At 34.0% G+C, this 18,289-nt stretch overlaps 1 long non-coding RNA gene across 3 annotated transcripts; it reads left to right on the top strand.

Moving 5' to 3' along the window:
* The first annotated feature begins 287 nt into the window (after positions 1 to 287).
* Positions 288 to 6,981, top strand: LOC143682812 (uncharacterized). Of its 3 annotated transcripts, XR_013175288.1 has the most exons (4): positions 288 to 421; positions 1,095 to 1,171; positions 5,535 to 5,626; positions 6,821 to 6,981. It is a non-coding gene; the product is annotated as an uncharacterized LOC143682812 (long non-coding RNA). The 3 variants fall into 3 exon arrangements; XR_013175289.1 differs by lacking the exon at positions 288 to 421 and having other exon boundaries at positions 1,071 to 1,171; XR_013175290.1 differs by lacking the exons at positions 288 to 421; positions 1,095 to 1,171 and adding an exon at positions 5,147 to 5,246.
* The last annotated feature ends 11,308 nt before the right edge of the window (positions 6,982 to 18,289 follow it).

Below are 18,289 nucleotides of genomic sequence, written 5' to 3' on the forward strand. Positions count from 1 at the left end.
GTAAGTAGCGCTGTTACCAAAGTAGAAGTTCTAGGATGAGGTCTTTTCACGAGACTGTTGTTCAGATTTCATGATTACTCCTGAGTGTTTGCAACAAAGCACACTGTTGATTTCTTTTATGACCTTTCTTTATCATTTGAGGGAATAGCAAGAACTGCAAGTCTCTTTAATGCCTTTTCTTTCTTTTTATTTCCCTATATCTGCTGTAAACGATACATATTTTTTTCTGGTAAAGATAGTCTTATTTATTTGAGGTCTTCTGATGCTAACTCTTCTTTCAGTGATGTAGTTCCATTCCAATGTCCATCCGTGAGAATCACTGAGAACAATTTGTGCAATTGATTGGTGACATCAAGCACAGGATTGATGCTTCATCGTTTCGGCAGCCCTTCCTAGAGGAGACAAAATTGTCAAACGAAATGTAGGATAGTATTTCATCTGGTTGACACTGGATATCACAATTGCTAGAACTCAACTTCTAAAAATCCTGCTTATTTTCTCTCTGCTTTTTGACACCAAGCAGAGACTAACTCCCCTGAATACTAGAGTGTTTTGTATTTGTATTCATGGTAGCTGTGCACTAAAACTACTGCAGATAATTTAGGTAATTGGCAAACCACAGGGGCACTTAGTCTGCTCACCTGCCTATTTTAGGTTGGCTCATCATCACTCTAATTGGCAGTGGGTAGTTACTGGTCCATTTGCCATGGATTATGACAAAAGATGCTAACGGGCCCCGGCAGTGGGTGTGTTGTACCTTTGCCCTGGTTCTGGCATGCAGAAAGCAATCCCACTGTTTTTGCATAGCAAGTAGCATGGCTGGGCATTTTTTCCTACCTCAAAGGGAATTTCTCCTCTTTTAAAATGACAAGTTATCTAGGCAAAGGCCTAATCTCGGAATTGAAACGTTTCCTTTCTCACAGCTACCCCATAGCACACTGTCCCTAAAAAACAAGAGTACATCAGTCAAGGTAGTTTTCATCATTTTCACCGCGTTTTTATTATCAGAACTCCTCTGAAGCTTGAAATTGAAATCTGTTTCTTTCTTGACATTTTTCTCTATATTGGACATGTAATTATGGGCCCAAATGAAGTTCAAGAGGAATGGATCAACAAAGCCCACAGCTAAGTACACTAAACTTTGATCTTGGAGGAAAATGTGAATTCCAAGGTAGATTTGGACAGCTGTGCTGTGAATGCCACAGTGAGCAAATGTGGAATCAGAAAAAAATACCCCATAGTTAACTGACATTTTTCTACATAAATGCAGGGAACGCAAGCAAAAATTCAGCTCTCCCTCCATAGGATAGTGGTTCTTACCACTGTGAGGATAAGACCTCACTTTAAAAATAATGAAAAAGTAGTTTCTCAGTGGATAATAATTATAATTCTACTATCTGTTGATTGAGAATATAGTGATTTATGATGCTTGTATTAACTCAATAATTTTAAAGACATTTTTATTTTGTTAATTAAATTTCAACATCCATATAAGGAGAAATAATGGCAGAAAGGGAGACATATTATTCCAAAGACTGTGCTTTGCGTATTCATAGACTGGTAGACCCATTAAAATATGCTTGAAGACTGTTATTTAAAAGATGCTGGTGCAGAGCTTATGAAAAAAGGCCCAATTTAGTTTAGAGTCATTGTTCAAATGTGATAATAAATATTCACTGGGCTCAGAAAATGGTTTAATCATATAATGACATTGTATGGGTTGTGTTTATGGAGGTGTTTATATTAATTTACTGAAAATCAACCTGAAACTAATGAAAAATAATTCATGTGCATTGATTAGAATGTTGTTAAATTATCTTTTATTTCTAACTGTTAGTTTGTACAAAAGTTACCTGTAATCATTAATAGGGGTTGGTGTGCTACATTTTTAAATAATGTGCTTAAATTTTAGAAAACATTATGGAATTCATCCAGAACAAAAATTGTAGGCTATGACAATGTTTCCATGCCAGGCTGTTAGTAATTAGATACAAGATGTTTCTAAAGATTATGCTTTAGGAATGTATGGATTATGCTTCTGTCTACAAATTCTATTTCAATCAATTTTCCCCTTCCCTGGACATTGTTTACTTCCTGATTATTAGCTGGGATATTCCCAAACACACTTAGATTTGTCTTTCATGTTGCATAGTCTACTGCTGCTATTGCTGCTTCTAGGGATTGCAGTCTGTTAGTGTGAGAGATAGAAAAGTTTGAGATGTAATGGACAACATTTTCCTCTGGTGCTAGTAACCTTTTTTCCATTTGTAGTGTCAAAGCTTCATGAAGCTTGAATATTTCAGCTGGAAATGGTCCTAATGAATCTCTGTCAAAAGAATTAGTGATTGCATATCTTGGGACTTTCCTGCCATTTGGCTTTCCTGTCATCTACGAGGATACCACATTATTAGCTATAATGTTTCCTCAATGCACTTGGATAATGATTATTTTATCTTAATCCTACCATGGTGTCCTACAAAGCCATATGGTTTCAGTTTTATTTCAAATGATACTTCTGGATTAAATTATCTTTATTCTAGGACATTAGGACTGTTGGCCCTAGACCAGCATTTCTCAACAGTGGCACTGTTGATACTTTGGAACAGATAACTTTTTGTTGTGGGGAGGGAAGCAGGATTTCCTGGGCATGGTGGAATATTTAGTGGCATCTCTGGTCTCTACTCATTAGATGACAGTAGCACCTTCTCCACCATCGCTTTGATAACAAAAATATCTCCAGACATTGCCAGTGTCTTCTAGAGAGCAAAATGGTTCCTGCTTGAGAACCACTGCCTTAAACTGTCATGTGATGCTCAATAAGGTCTACATATAATAATGAAGAAAAAATCAGGAATATAGCTATAATACTTATAATGGATCCTAAACATATAATCACAGATAAATTGAAAAGTCTGTTACCATTATAGACTCTCAGTTTTGTCACATTGTCTCTCTGCTATATCATTCTATTTTTGAAAGGGATAGCACATAGATAAATAAATAAGAAAGAAAGAAATGTTTAATGTGTGACTGTGCGTGTGTCTGTGTAATTTTCTCAGGATGATCCCTCTGTAGGTAAAGGTTCTTAAGCCATGTTTGGGAATGTTTGGTGCTAATCTGTAGTCACATAGAAGTAAATAGCTTGTTCTATGGACTTGAAATTGAAAGCGATTTGTAAATGTCACCATATTGATTTCTTTAGCAGAGTTTGACCTTAGTTGATATATAGGAACAAACTATATTTCTTTTTTAGTCTTCTGGGTGAAAGAAACCCACAAATACTTGACCTAGCTTAAATAGAAAGCGTATTGTTATAAGAATATAAGGGGCTCCTCATAGGTCTTAGGAAGTTACTGAAATTAGGGCCTGTAAAGCTGTTTGGGGTTTCTCAGATTTATTCATCTTTTCGTTCAAAAGATATTTTTGACCACTTCTGTGCCAGGACTATGCCTGCATGGTTGTGGATGAGATAGATACACTTGATCACTCATAGCGTTGAGGGCTCCTGTCTCCCTTTCTCTCCCCTCTGCTCCCTGCTGCCCGTCTGCCTCAGTCTTCTCTCTATATCCTGAAGGCCAGTTTTATGTGTTTTCCAGTCCATATGCAGAAAATAAGTCTTCACATAGCCTCCAAGTCTTGTCTTCTGTACTAGAAACTACTCCATACTTGAGACTATAATCTCTTATCATTAACAATAGATTTAAGTGGCATAGGTACTGAGCAGCCAAGTTGGGCCAGCTGCCCACCCTGAAGCTCTCAGTTGTGCTAGGGGAGAGTGTCCTATGAGACAAACATGACAGTTGGGAGCTCTCCCCATGACCACGTGAATGGGCAGAGCTAGGTACCCAGTGAAGGGCAACCGTGTAGACCATCCTCAAAGTATCATCTACACCAACTTGGAGTGAACCACTGAGTGAAACAATGCAAAAAGTGCATATAGTGTCTTAGGAAAATAGGAGGAAATTTGGTCCAGGCCACAGACAGACCAATGTGGGGCAGACAGATAGAACAGGTATGAATAGGCACAAAAATTGCTTCTCTCTGGGTCCTTTCTTTTAGAAATTCAGAAGAACTAATTTGGGGATAATTCAGGAATTAGTCCAAGTAGTGATTGCTATGAAAGGAAAGTAAAAAGGCCCTGGTAAAACTGTTGCCACCTTTATTATAATGTTGGAGAGCACAAAAGATTCCTATAGACTGATGTGGTCCATAGTTTGGGATGATCAAACTATGGATATCAGATGTTGCTTAGGTGGCCCATGTGCTGGGGTGTGATGAGGGACAAGGAGGCAAGAGGCCTCTCCATTACAGCTACTCAGTCCCACCTCAGTCCTCCACCCCGCAAATGAGTGGGATCTTGTCTTACCACCACAGGGCACAAACAGCAAGGCCTTGGAAGATGAGGCCTTAATACTGCCTTTTGCATGGCTGTATTCTTGGGGTCAGTTGTCTCTTTCTAGGCCTCTCACCTCTGTAATCCTCAGAAATGACCAAAATTTAGAGAGAGGATTCTCAGAATATTTGAAAAGTCATTACAGTTAATTAAAAAAAGCACATCAACCTTATACTTTTATATTTGAAATATAGAAGGAAGAATAGGGAAACTTCTGCTCTTTTGCCCATATTTCATAGCTTTGACCTACGAGTAGGGACAAGCATCGGATAGAAAGATTTCAGGATGTGGCTTGGGGCACATTCATTGCCACATTAGCAGACATGTACCTCTCACACTCCTTCCCTCTACCTATTTGGATAAAGGATGTCCTCTTAGGGTTCTGCCTTATGTACTCTCTGTCTTGGTCTCTATCTGTTTCTTTCGCTCGCTCCCTGATTTGCAAGTTTGTCTATTCAACAGGTAATAAGAGGCTAATAATTCTCCAAGGCATTTGGAACTGAGTTTGGGAAGAGAGAGACCCTGCCCTGACCAGGACCTTAAGCCACCTACTTCTACCTTGATGTATTGGCCCAGCTAATAGGAAGTGGTACATGTTCTTCAGTTATTCTTGTTTTATCTTCTTCAGGAACCCACAGAGAAATAATGCTTTACAGGTCATGACTCAGGCAATCCAAAATCCTATGGTAAAATAATACCAAATGCTCTCAAAAACCTCCATCCAATTCCTTTTCACTGTTTTTCTTTTATCTTGGTAACATCAACTGTAGAAAGAAACCACAATCTTAGTTTCTCAGGGAAAGAATAAAAATACTTTCAGAGGAAGATCAGCCATTCACCTGCTGTGACATCAGTGAGTTTAATATTTGTTCTCTTTTAATGGTATAATGAAACACTTTTGATTTACTGTATATCCAATAAATGATTAGAGTTTATATATTTTAAAATGAGTGAGTAATAAAAATGAGTTAGCTTAAAACTTGACCGTGATTGTAGGAATTGTTTAGAACTTAGATTTCTTTTTAAGAATGATTTTTTTTTCTGGGAAGAATATTTTATCATGGACAGTGCATGTTTATAGTATCAAGCAGACTGTTACCTGCTTTTATGTTCGTTCTTAAATTCTCTTCATACAATGCAGCCCCTTTCTGTTTACACTGGATGGAGATGGCACACCCACACCCACCATTGATTATGCCGCTGTCTCTACCACAAGTTGTTCCTTCAGTACGGGTCAGTATTCTTCATATGGGTTAATGACAGCACCTACCTCATAGAATTGTTTTATTTTACAGGTTTGGAAGATTGCATAATATAGTGTATCTGTCTGGTGCATATTAGAACTAAATTGTTGTTATTTCTTACTATTCAAGGAGAAAATTAGGATATTTTTAGTACCTCACTCTTTTTCATCACTAAGCAAACTATAGATTTCAATTGGATTGATTAAGAAGTTCCTTAGAAAGTGCTGAGTTCCACCATTTAAAAAAATGTTGTTGTGTAGTGAATCAGGCAACGTTTCTATATTCCTGGCAGAAATTCAGGGAAGCCCTTATTATAGAAGTGTTTGGCACCATCAGTACACCTTGGCTCGACTTACAACTAAACACATTTTTCTTGATCACTGTGTGTGGTATAGTGTTAAGGTTTCATCATGATTGAAAAATCATGTGACTGCTGTTTCATTATTTCTTGTCTTCTTGCACTAGAAGGTAAATAGCATTTTTGAGGGACTCAGTTTCTTCTAGTTTATATCACCATATCTAGAAATCCATGATGCAAATTGGAAGCTGACATATGAACACATATCAAGTCCTTTGGGAAATGTATTGTCTCTATATCAGACACACACACACACATACATACACATGCATGCACACACATGCACACACATGCACACAAGTGCCTAAGGAACAAAATATTAATACTAGATAAGTTGACAGAAGAGAAGGAGAGCATTCTGAGCCACCTAGAATTGTGGTGGTTCTGTTTCTTAAGGACTGTTGAGACAGGTTTGGTTTAATATTGAAAAGGTAATATATTGAAGCCTGATGCATAAGAGCTATACTTGCTGAAATGGAATTTGGATATGAAGATATTGATATCCACTAATATGTATAATTTAAGTACAGAATAAAATATGCTGACTGTGAATTAACACCAAAAGAGAATTTTGTGAACTTTCAGACGATTAGAATGAATTTTTGTTGTTTAGGTCAACAGTGGCTAAAAGAATAAGTGGATATTATCACAGTCATTCCAGAAGACAACAGCATTCTGGAGCATTCTAAATTAACATTAAGGAATGCTTTATTGGAATGAATTGGGTTACAAGTTATATTTAGTTAGAATAATTGGTGCTCAATTCTGGGGCAATCACCTTAAGATGTTTATTTTAACACTGCTTTTTTTTTTTCTTCCATTCAGTGGAATTTTATTCAGCTATAAAAAGGAACGAATTATAAAAACATGCAAGAACATGAATTAATCTAAAAAATACTTCTGTTGCATGAAAGAAAGCAGAAACAAAATAGTACACACTGCATGATTCCACTTGTACAAACTCTAGGACAAATAAACCTAATCTATGATGATAGAAAGCAGATCCATATTTGCCTGGGCTGGGGTGGGGAGTGATTATTGACTGGAAAGGAATATAAGGGAACATTTTGTGATGATGATAACGTTACATATCTGGACTGTGGTGACAGTAGCATGGGTGTGTACATATGCCCAAACTTATCAAACTGTACAATTAAAATAGTAAATTTTCTTGTATATGAATTGTTCTTCAGTAAAGTTGACCTAAAATATAGGTTTAAAATCATTAAAGTTTGTTTATTTTGGAAAGACTAAATTTTGAAATTAAAAAAAAAATCTGAAATTCCACCATCCTAAGTCTTATTTAAAATAGCTTTTCCCAGGAAAATAGTTTTACAGTATTGACCTATTTTTATTGCATATTATTATTTTATTTCTATGTTTACATTTTTATCCATTTGGAACTTATTTTAGATTGGTGAGAATAACAGATTTTTCTCCATGACTATCCAATTTTTCCCACCACCGTTTATTAAATAATCCATTTTGTTGGAATTGCTATTCTCGCCATTACTAATTTCTCACAGATCCCTGGTTCTATTTCTGTACTGTTCATTCTGTTCAGCTAGTTAGACCATTTTATCCCTTTGTATATTTTCATGTTATTTTAGCTTTAAGAACATATTGGTCTGTAGTTCCTACTTTTTCAGAATTTTGATGCCTTTATTTCCTAAATTTTTCTTTTTCCAGATAACTTTCTATCTTCTTCCAAATTAAAATGAAAACAAAGGCAAATAGTAAAACAAATCAAAACAAAACCTCTACTGAAATAACATTGGATGTGTAAATTGACTTAGGAATAAAATTTCTTAAAATAAAATTCAAAATATTGAGGCTTCCTATTCATAAATAAGGCATGCCCTCCACACTTAACTAAGTATTATTTTACATTCCCCTCTATAAGTTTGTAGTTTGTTTTTTCTGATGCTTTGTACTTGGCACCTTAGACTCATAACAATTTATATCTTCACTGGGATTGTTAACACTGCTTTTAAAGGCATTGCTTAGAAAATTTATGTGCAAGTTTGGGAAGAAAAGAGAAGAGAAAGAAAAAAAGACATTTAAATTATCATTATTTGTCAATTGTTCACAAAACATTGAAGTGTATGGATTTTGCTGAGATTCCTATTGCATTTTAGTTATGCTAATTTAACATTTCTCAAATAGATTTTACCAAGTAGTACTTTAATACATACAAAATTGGTAGAACACCTAAAGGAGGTGTTCTAATTTTGGATTAAAATAAATAATTCTTATTAAAAAGAAAATTATTGAAACAGCACTGTGAAACAAGTTGTCCCTAAGTCAGCTCTCTAATATTCTTCAATATATCATAGCATCTTAAACATAGGTTATCATGTAATAACAAAATATTTGAAACTGTGTAATATATGTTTCCTACATATAATTTTTACATACAATTTCAAAACCTACCATTAGCATCTCTTAATAGTTTTCACAATTTCAAAATGCCAATGTGATCAATTAACATAATACACTATATCGTCTCTGATTTTTGAAGAAAGTGCTCCTTTTAGTTGTTAATAACATTGTAGTTAGGATGCAAAGCTTCTTTTCTGTTTTCTTTACTATTTAAATATGAAGGCTTCAATTTCTGCCCATATTTTTACTTAGCACAGTTAATAAAAATAGTGTGTTTAGTTAAATCAATTTTTGTGGAATTTTAAAGATCTTTACCTTTGCAAATCAACCAGTCATAAATAAATAAATCAGCAAGAAAAAAATATATTTTGCACCTATTGAATCTTGCTTTTGATATTGGAGAAATATCAAAATTAAAAGTAAAATGGCAATTAATGGAGATTATTAAACTTCTGCTGTATATCACATGATTAACTTACCTAAATCTCCTGAACCCTCTCTATTTATAATCCTATGTTTCTTTGGTTAAGAATTATAACCTTGAATAATGGCAAGATTTAGAATTGTCTTCCAAATAATAATAATAATATAAAAAAATTGTTGTCGTTGGGTTACCTTTTCTGGATCATGGAAAAAGATTGATGTGTATGTCATAATTGTTAATTATTAATTAACTGATAGAATATTTAATTGCCACTGGGATTATTCTCTAATTAGACTGAGTAAATATTTTCTTTACTATTATGAAATTGATGCTTTTAAAAAACACCTTACTATTTTTTCAATGCACCTTACTATTTTATCCAAATGTCCACAGACATTTTAAAAGGAACCAAATGGAGCTACTGACATCGAAGATCAAAATAATGGAAATGAAAAATGTATAGGGGGTTTGAAGAACAGATTGGAGCTGGCAGAAGAAAGAATCAGTGAACTTGAAGATGAAACACTTAAAATGTGTCAGGCTGAAGCAGAAAGAGGAAAGAAATCTTAAAAGTGAAATTATCCTAAGACAGCTATGGGACCCCATTAAGCACACAATATATGCATTATGGGAGTTCTAGAAGGAGAAGAAGGAGAGAAAGGGGCAGAAGGAATAGTCAAAGAAACAATGACAGAGAACTTCCCAAACTTAGCAAAAGATGTGAACATGCACATCCAAGAAGCCCAGAGAACACCAGACAGAATGAACACGAAGAAGAATACACCCTATGATATTGATTACACTATCAAATGCAATGGTCAAGGGTAGATAGTTCTAAAGACTGCAAGAGAAAAAGAATGAATTATGTAAAAGGGAGTCACTCATCTGGAAACAATATACCTGATAAAAGATTAATATATGCATATATAAAGAAAAATTTCAACTTAACAATAGAAAGATAAGCAACCCAATTAAAAAATGGGCAAAAGACTTGAACAGACGTCTCTTGAAAGAAGATGTACAAATGACCATAAAGCAAAGCAATGTAAATCAAAACACAATGAGATAACAGCTCACACTCTTTAAAATGGTTGCCATTGAATAAAAGACAAAACTGAAAATAAGATGTGTTGGAGAGGATGTGGAGAAATAGGAGCAGTCATTCATTGCTGGTGGTAATGAAAAATGGTGCAACCACTCTGGAAGACACTTTGGCGTTCCTCAGAAAGCTAAATATAGAACTTATATATATATATATATAAACGTATATTATATATTATATATCTGGCAATCCCAGGTGGAAGTATATATCCAAAATAATTGAAAGCATGGCCTTGAACTGATATTTCACACTAATGTTCATAGGAGTATTATTTATAATTGTCAAAAGGTAAAAGCAACCAAATGTCTATCAACTGATGAATGAACACATGAAATGTGGTATATACATTCAATGCAATATTATTCAGCTATGAAAAAGGAATGAAGTCCAGATACGTGCAACAATGTGGATGAACTTTGATGACATCATGTTGAGTGAATTAAGCCAGGCATTAAAAGACAAATAGTATATGACCCTTCTCACTTGAACTAATTAGAATAAGCAAACTCACTGAGTCAGAATATCAAATATAGATTATATTATTAGGGAATGGGGTGGGGATAGAGAATGGGAAGTTGAGGATTAAAGGTAAGGGATTCCCCTTTGGAATGATGAAAGTGTTTTGGTAATGGATGGTGGTGATGGTAGCACAACATTGTGAATACAATAAACAGCACTGAAATATATATATCTGAATATGACTAAAAGGAGAAATGTTAGATTGCATAAGTGGTAACAGAATAAAAACTTCAAAAATTCCGTGGAACTATGCTACACAAACTGTGAATCTTAAGGTAAACCATGGATTTTAATGAACGGTGTAATTATAAAGATGTGTTCTCACAACTTGTAAACACAAGGTTTTGGTGGTGGGGTGGCATATGGGAATGCTGTATTTTATTCATGATGATGATGATGATTATTATCGTTTTGGGGGGGAGCTGCATGGTTGGGAATCAAACCTTGGTCTCCTGCATGGAAGGTGAGTGTTCTACAACTGAACCACTTCATGATTAGTTTTGAAAACCACAACTTCTCCACAAAAAAACCTAAATTTTATAACCAAAGTCGATCTTATTTTTAGGAAATATTATTTAATATTCTTTATTTGCACGTATTTGAAGTGCAAACAATTATTTAAGGCATTTGTATAGGAGAATTGAAGGTATACAAACTGATGTCATAGAAATCCAATATTTGATTATAGTAGATTTAAGCTAAATATCTTGTACTTGGTTAATTCACAATATTATTTAAAAAACATTTTAAAATAATAATTAATTTAAAAGGTCTCCAAATAAACATGTCATGAGATACTGAGCTGGAAAATGTTTTCATGCTTTCTCATGTGTCTTGTATAGCAAAACACACAGAGAAATGGACTTCAGAAACATTTTCTACTGAAAAACTGTCAGGTAAAAAGTACTCTACTTAGATCGACCAAACTCCTTTTTCTTTCTTGTAATCCTAAACTGCATCAGCAGAAATAGTTTTTTATGCTTTGATTTTTCTGCGCATTAGAGAGAAAAGCTACTATATTACAAATGACCACTATTGTTCAAGTCATCAGACCAAACATATAGAAATCTTGATAAGAACCTTAAAAGATTCTTTTATAGTGATAACTACAATAGAAGAGAATGGGGTCCTTGAAAGTGAATATAAGGTGTTACAATGGAGTGTTGTGGATTATTTGAAATTCCCTGTGATAGTTACAGCATTGGACTTAACTCTTAAAGCACTTTCAGAATCTATCTTTCTCACATTACACATTCTTATGGATAAGTGTTGACAGATGATGACTCCAGACTATTGATCATATTTTATTAAAAAAGGAAAATACAAAGAATAGTAAAAAAAGTTATTAAAAGCTACATATTGTGGTCCTTAAAATTATGGGGACATAGACTTTTCCACAGTGTATTTCCCATATTAAAATAAGTATATACTAGACTTTGCTATTCTGGCAAGAAACAATAGATTTTAATAAATAAAATGGTCATGAACCTAAATGCACCAAACGATATATCTTTGAAGTAGAAAAAGAAAACAAAATGGGAAGAAACAGGCCAATCAAAAATTGTATTTGGAAATTCTAACTCAACTTTATCAAAATCTGAAAGGTCAAACAGAAAATTAAAGAGAAAATATGATTAATATGCTCAAATACACACACACACCAATATCTTTGTTAGTAGAAAGAACTTTACACTTGTTTCAGTTTCCTAGGATATTCAAGCAAATATAAAATGGTCTGGCTTAAGCAATGGGAATTTATTAGCTTACTGTTTGATGGCTAAAAGAATGTCCTAATCAAGGCAATGCTTTCTCTCTAAAGACTGTGGCATTCTGGGGCTGGTGGCCAACAATTCTTGGGTCCTCTAGTACACGGCAGTACACACGATGGCATCTCTTGTTCTGTCCCTTCTCTTTCCAATGCAGTCAATGCCCAGTTTCTTGTTTCCTGTGTCATTCTCTTTCTGCATCCTGAAAGATGAGGGGAGTCACACCTTCTTAACTGAAGTATCTTATCAAAAGTCCTACTTACCATGAGCTCAACCACAGGAATGAATTAAATTTAAGAACATGTGTTTCTAGAGTACATACAGTTTCAAATCATCACAACATCTAAAAAAGAATATGTTTTATTTTTGAGCCAGTGTCAAACAAACCCCATCTGAGTCACAAAGGAAATCTTAATAAGAAAGAATCAAAATGTATAGACAATTGTTTTGTGTTATAAATTAGGAACATTAAAAAAATCAGTAACAACACAAAAGCTACAAAATAAAAAATTCTTTATGTCAAAAACTGAAAATTGTCAGCATGTTGATAAAAGAGAAACTCAAAAGGAAACAATGGAAAGTTATGTCTGAACACCAATAATATCATTATTTATTGGCATTTATGAGGCACAACTAAAGTAGTACTTACAGATAAATTTAGATCTTTAAATACACAAACAAGAATAACTAAAAGCAAATGAGGTAAGCATTCAACTTAAGTTACCAGAAAAAGAGTAACAGAGTAAACAGAGCAGGAAAGTAAAAATAAGGGAATGAAGAACAAAAAGAACACCATATATATAATACATATATATATATATGAAAAGAACACACACACACATGTCTATGAAAAACTATGATATAATAAACTTTTAAAAATATGATGTTCAGCTCTATATCAATAAATTCTAAACAGATGCAATGGATAAAGTTTTGCAAATAGATAATAATTGAATTTACCAATAATCATTAAAGAAAATTAAAATAGTAATGAGATCCCCCTTGGAACACAATGAAACACACACACACACACACACATACACATACACACACACACACAAACCAAAAAAACCATACTGCACTCCTACACCCACTCCCATACAGTTTTGCAGGTGTGAGCCACTAAATTTCAAGAGACAGATAAATTGTTTCACAGACTGGAAAAAAGAGAAAGAGCTGTGCAAGCATTTTATACAGCTAGTATAACCTTAATTTTAAAGCAAATGTTAATGCATGAAAAGAAAATTATAGGCCCACTTCACTTTAAACATAGATACAAAAACCTTCGTATTTGGTAGCGCATTAAATATTACCCAAGTGAATGAGAAGTATATATACAAATATATATTCATAAAGTACTATTTATCCTACAAATATGAGAGTAGTTGAACATACACAATAAGCCTGTAATTTATCACATTAATGACCTAAAAGAAAGATATGGTTATTTCAGGATAGATACCGCAAAAAGTACTCGAAAATATTCAAATTTCTTTATGATAAATTTTTCAGAGAAAAATAGAAGGAAACATCCTGAAATTATAGTCTACAAAAAAACTTAAGTTAAATCATACTTAACAGCAAATTTAGCTTTATATCATTCCATTTAAGATGAGCAATAACACAAAACTGAGAAGCTGTATGCCGTGAACACCTTACCCTTATATATTTGACTAGTGGGCCAACACGGCAAGGCCATGACTATTCTTTCATCTGGGTAATTTCTTAGGATTGTTTATATAGATGGTGATTCTGAAAAATGAGATAATGCTTTACAGGAATATGTCACATAACACTGCAATGTATTGGTCTCCCTTCAGACAAGATCAGACTTGCTTACTGCTTGCTATAAATGTGTTTGATTCCTCAAGCTCCAAGTTCCTACCTCTTCAATTATAGCACCCCATTTTGTGGGAAGGCACCATTTGGCACCTTATGGGTTTTGGGGCTTGGGGAACTAATGCGATGGAGCTAATACTCTGGCTACTGCTATTGTTGGGAATAAATTATTTTATCTCTGTCCTAGGAGTCCTGTATCCATGAAACCGTGGCAGGATGATTTACTACCTTGTGTACTTATTTTGGTTGGAGTTCTCTTGCTTCTACCTTTCCTCTGCACTTTAAACTTACTTGTGCAGGGTTTGCTTGGGTAGCTACAAGGAGGTTACTCAGTTGAACTGCTATCATTTAACCAAATTCTGGAGGTACTGGCCAAAAGGGCAGAAAAGGAAAAGAAATAATAGCTATAAAATTTAAAAGAGATAAAACAAAATAGTTATGATTTAAAGATGAAAATTATCTACATGGGCTACTCATCAGAATTAAAAAAACAACAACCAGTGCTAATAAGAGAATTCAACAAAATTGTTAAATCAAAGGTAAATTTACAAAATGTAAGGCTGTTTCTCTAAACCAGGAATAGCAGGCAAGAAAATATGATAGAATATTAAACATATTCATAAAAATATATTAGGTTATTTTAAAGAATAACCTAATAAAATAATGCATACTAACCTTATGGAAAAACTAAAAATGCTATTAAAGGAACTTAAAAACATAAACAAATGGAGAATTAAACTATACTTTTAGATTATGTAAATTAAAAACATGACGATGTATTTTTCAAATCTACAAATGCAATGCTATTCCAACTAACATTGCCATAGAAATTTTTGAGAAATATGACAGATTCTAAAATGAGTAAAGAAAAATACTTGCTCATAACGATTTAAGATTAAAGAGGGAGATACACGCTACTAAAAATTAAGACATGCTACTGTGCTATAGTAATTTAAAACAGAACATCAAAACATGGATCCACTGCAGGAAAAATTAGACCATTGAGAGAATAGATTCATGTCTAAACGGAAATACCATTTAGTATCATGGTGACACTACAAATCTAAGACAAGAAGATGAACAGTTGCATAGAAAATACTGGCTAAACTGACTAAGCATGTGGAGAAAAGTAAAGTGTAATCCCTGCCTTGGAGCATATTCAAAAGTCAATTCCTTTCGCCTTCATATGAAACATCTACATGTGAAGGGTAAAGTGATATATAAAATAGAAGAAAATCTTTGAGGCCATGCAATGGGAAGGAATATTTTTCAACATGACTAAAAATGCTTAAATCATAAGAAAAAATATTTTTGACAGTATCAGAATTAATTCTTTTATTTGTTTAGCAAAAAACCACCTAAAAAGAATTAACAGAGAAATGACAAAAATAATATCTAGAAAATATAAGCAACTCCTCAACAGAAACATGGGCAATAATTGCAAATTAACAAGAGATGAACTTGAAAGTTTATCAATGGTATGCTTAGCCTTACTAACTGTCAGAGGAATTCAATGTAACATGAAAAGCAAGATGCCACACTGTATTAATTAGAATGGCAATCTGAAAAATCACGTAATTGCAAGAATATTAATTAATGTATTCTATTATAAGTAACAAAATACACATTTAATATTGGTCTAAGCAACCAAGGCCTCTTAAATAACTTTCCAAGTGGTAATCTAGAGATGGGGTTCTAGGTTTTTGCAGCAGTACACCTATGCCATCAAGACCTCCTTCTTTCTTTCTGTATTATCATTTGTTTGACTTTTCATCTTTAAGTAGTCACCCTGATGAGATATGACAGTTGCTGAATTCTAGGCATCAAATCATCATGTGACAAAATTCACAGCAAGACAAGTGGGATGGGGCTGTTCATATAGGGTCTCCTTGAGTGCCTTTCTCTGTCAATTGGAAAATGGAATATTTCCTAGGAGGCTCTCAGAAAAGTCCTTGCATCTCATTGGATCAGAAGTCTGTCACATGGCCAGACTTTCATTACAAGGATGTTAGGAAAGTTTATCTAGCAAACAGAAAGTGGCCTCAACCAATTTGCCTTTAGAGTTTAGCTTGTCATCCCAATAAAATTAGCAAAATGATGGATGGGAGGCTTGGGGTAGGCAAAAAACTAGCTTCTACCACATTGATTGTTGTGAGGACTTGGGGGAAATGAAGACTTATGCACAAATAGTGAAGGGTGTGCAAACTGGTACAAACATCAATACTTAGTATATAGCCTCTGAGCCAGTTACAGTTATATAAATGAGAGAAACTTTCCCACTGTTCTGTAGTTCTGTATGGAACATGTATTATAATAGGAGGAAACGAAAGCACACATGCTAGCTTGGCAATGAAAAAAAAGGGTTCTAGTTAGTTTTTCTATCAACAACACTTATTTTTGTTGTTCAAAATAAATATTTATAAAATGTGACAGATAAAATTATATTAACAATTCTCAAACTGCACCACTCAGAAACACCAAAGTGTTGTGAATTGGTTAAACTTTTTTTCCTGATAAAATAATGATGGTTTTCTGGCAATGAAATGTCTGAATTTTAAGTTCTCTTCCCATTATTTTCCCTTAGCTTTTGGTAACTCTATTTTCCTGGTATTCTATGTAGGCAAATAGCAAAATGAATAAATTATAAAAATGCTAAAAAATATTTTGATACAATCAAAGTTAACTTATTTTAATGGTTGTGGATATGATATTAAATTTTGTCATACAATATAGACTTATTTTTGCTAGTAAAATTATCCCACTTTTCTATGGGACCATTAAACATCTCAGTCTTTCTTTGTGTTTCATAAGAAACATACAAGTTCCAGGTGCCTCCCTTAACTACATTGGAGGACACTGGCTGTACTCTGAGAATTATACAGTTACTTTTACCACCAATGGTCTATCCTTTAACTACCATCTCATCAGAACAACAATTATTTATTTATTTAGCTTCTGACAAGTTTGAATAAATCTTGAACACTTGTTTTTGCAGTAGAAGTATCCTAAAACTAAATTATTAGTATAGAATCTTGTAAGAATTCGAGAGTTTTTGCCACGCAAAGGAGGACTCCAAGAGACGTTCTCTCATGCAACACGCAAGGGGTTTATTTACCACACATGCGTGGGGCTCACTGAACACGCAGGAACAGAGAGCCCCTAGCCTGGGTTTGAGGAAGCTTTTTAAGGGGGAGGAGGAAGGGGGTGGGGGTTGAGCATGGGTCACAGGTATTGCTTCATGCAAGAAGCAGGTAACGATCATTTTCACAACAAGCATTTCTGGTGCAAGAAGTCATGGGGGTTGGGAGAGGCAGATAACCACCCCGGAAGGTCCCGAGTTGTTTTTCTTAGCCTGATGGGGCCCATAACTCTTTCCTTTACAATCCTTAACTCACACCAAATGCATAGTAGTGAATATAAAATGACACAAATCCTTTTGCTAGATATTTCTATCATTCAGAAGCTAAAATACATGTAAATAGCTAAATTAGGCAAGAAAAGTTAGCTACTGCTAAGTTTTATAAAATCCTTCTTTACATAAGAAAAGTTAGCTACTGTTAAGTTTTATAAAATCCTTCTTTACATAAGAAAAGTTAGCTACTGTTAAGTTTTATAAAATCCTTCTTTACCTAAGAAAAGTTAGCTACTGTTAAGCTTTATAAAATCCTTCTTTACAATCTCATCTATATCCCTAGATAAAATTCTGACAGTTGGACATCTTTTTATACGAATTGTCACAAACTTTTCTAATTTCTTTAAAAATATCAAGCTTTTAGTTGCATATTCCTTTGATGGTATACAAAATTAAGATAGCTACCTTAAACAATATATTCAGTCCAACTAGCAAACAGTGAATCACAGATAACATTTCTTTGCATTTTTTTCTTGTAAAAACGAGAATGGCCCACTTTGCTCTCTGACACAATAATGTTCATAATTTCAGCATTAGGATCTGTTATCTCTTCTCTTTAGGAACAATGGTATATTAGACTGACAATTTTGGCACTTATCAGATTCTGAAATTCAATGTAGAAGAGCTAATATGTTTGTTTTATCAACAATGGAACACTATTGAAATGAAATAGTTTATAAAGCACATGTAAAACAAATGCACTTGGAGTTGCTGCAGTCCTAGAGTGATGGTGGCAAAGTAGTTCCACCCATTTCTAATGTTTTCTCCTTGTGCCCGCCACCTTAAATGAAGAAATCAAATGTAAGTGATAGAAAAATTGAGAGGACAAAGTCTCCACACATGTGCGTGT

Source organism: Tamandua tetradactyla, chromosome 5 (assembly GCF_023851605.1).
Source record: "Tamandua tetradactyla isolate mTamTet1 chromosome 5, mTamTet1.pri, whole genome shotgun sequence".
Taxonomy (NCBI): Eukaryota; Metazoa; Chordata; class Mammalia; order Pilosa; family Myrmecophagidae; genus Tamandua; species Tamandua tetradactyla.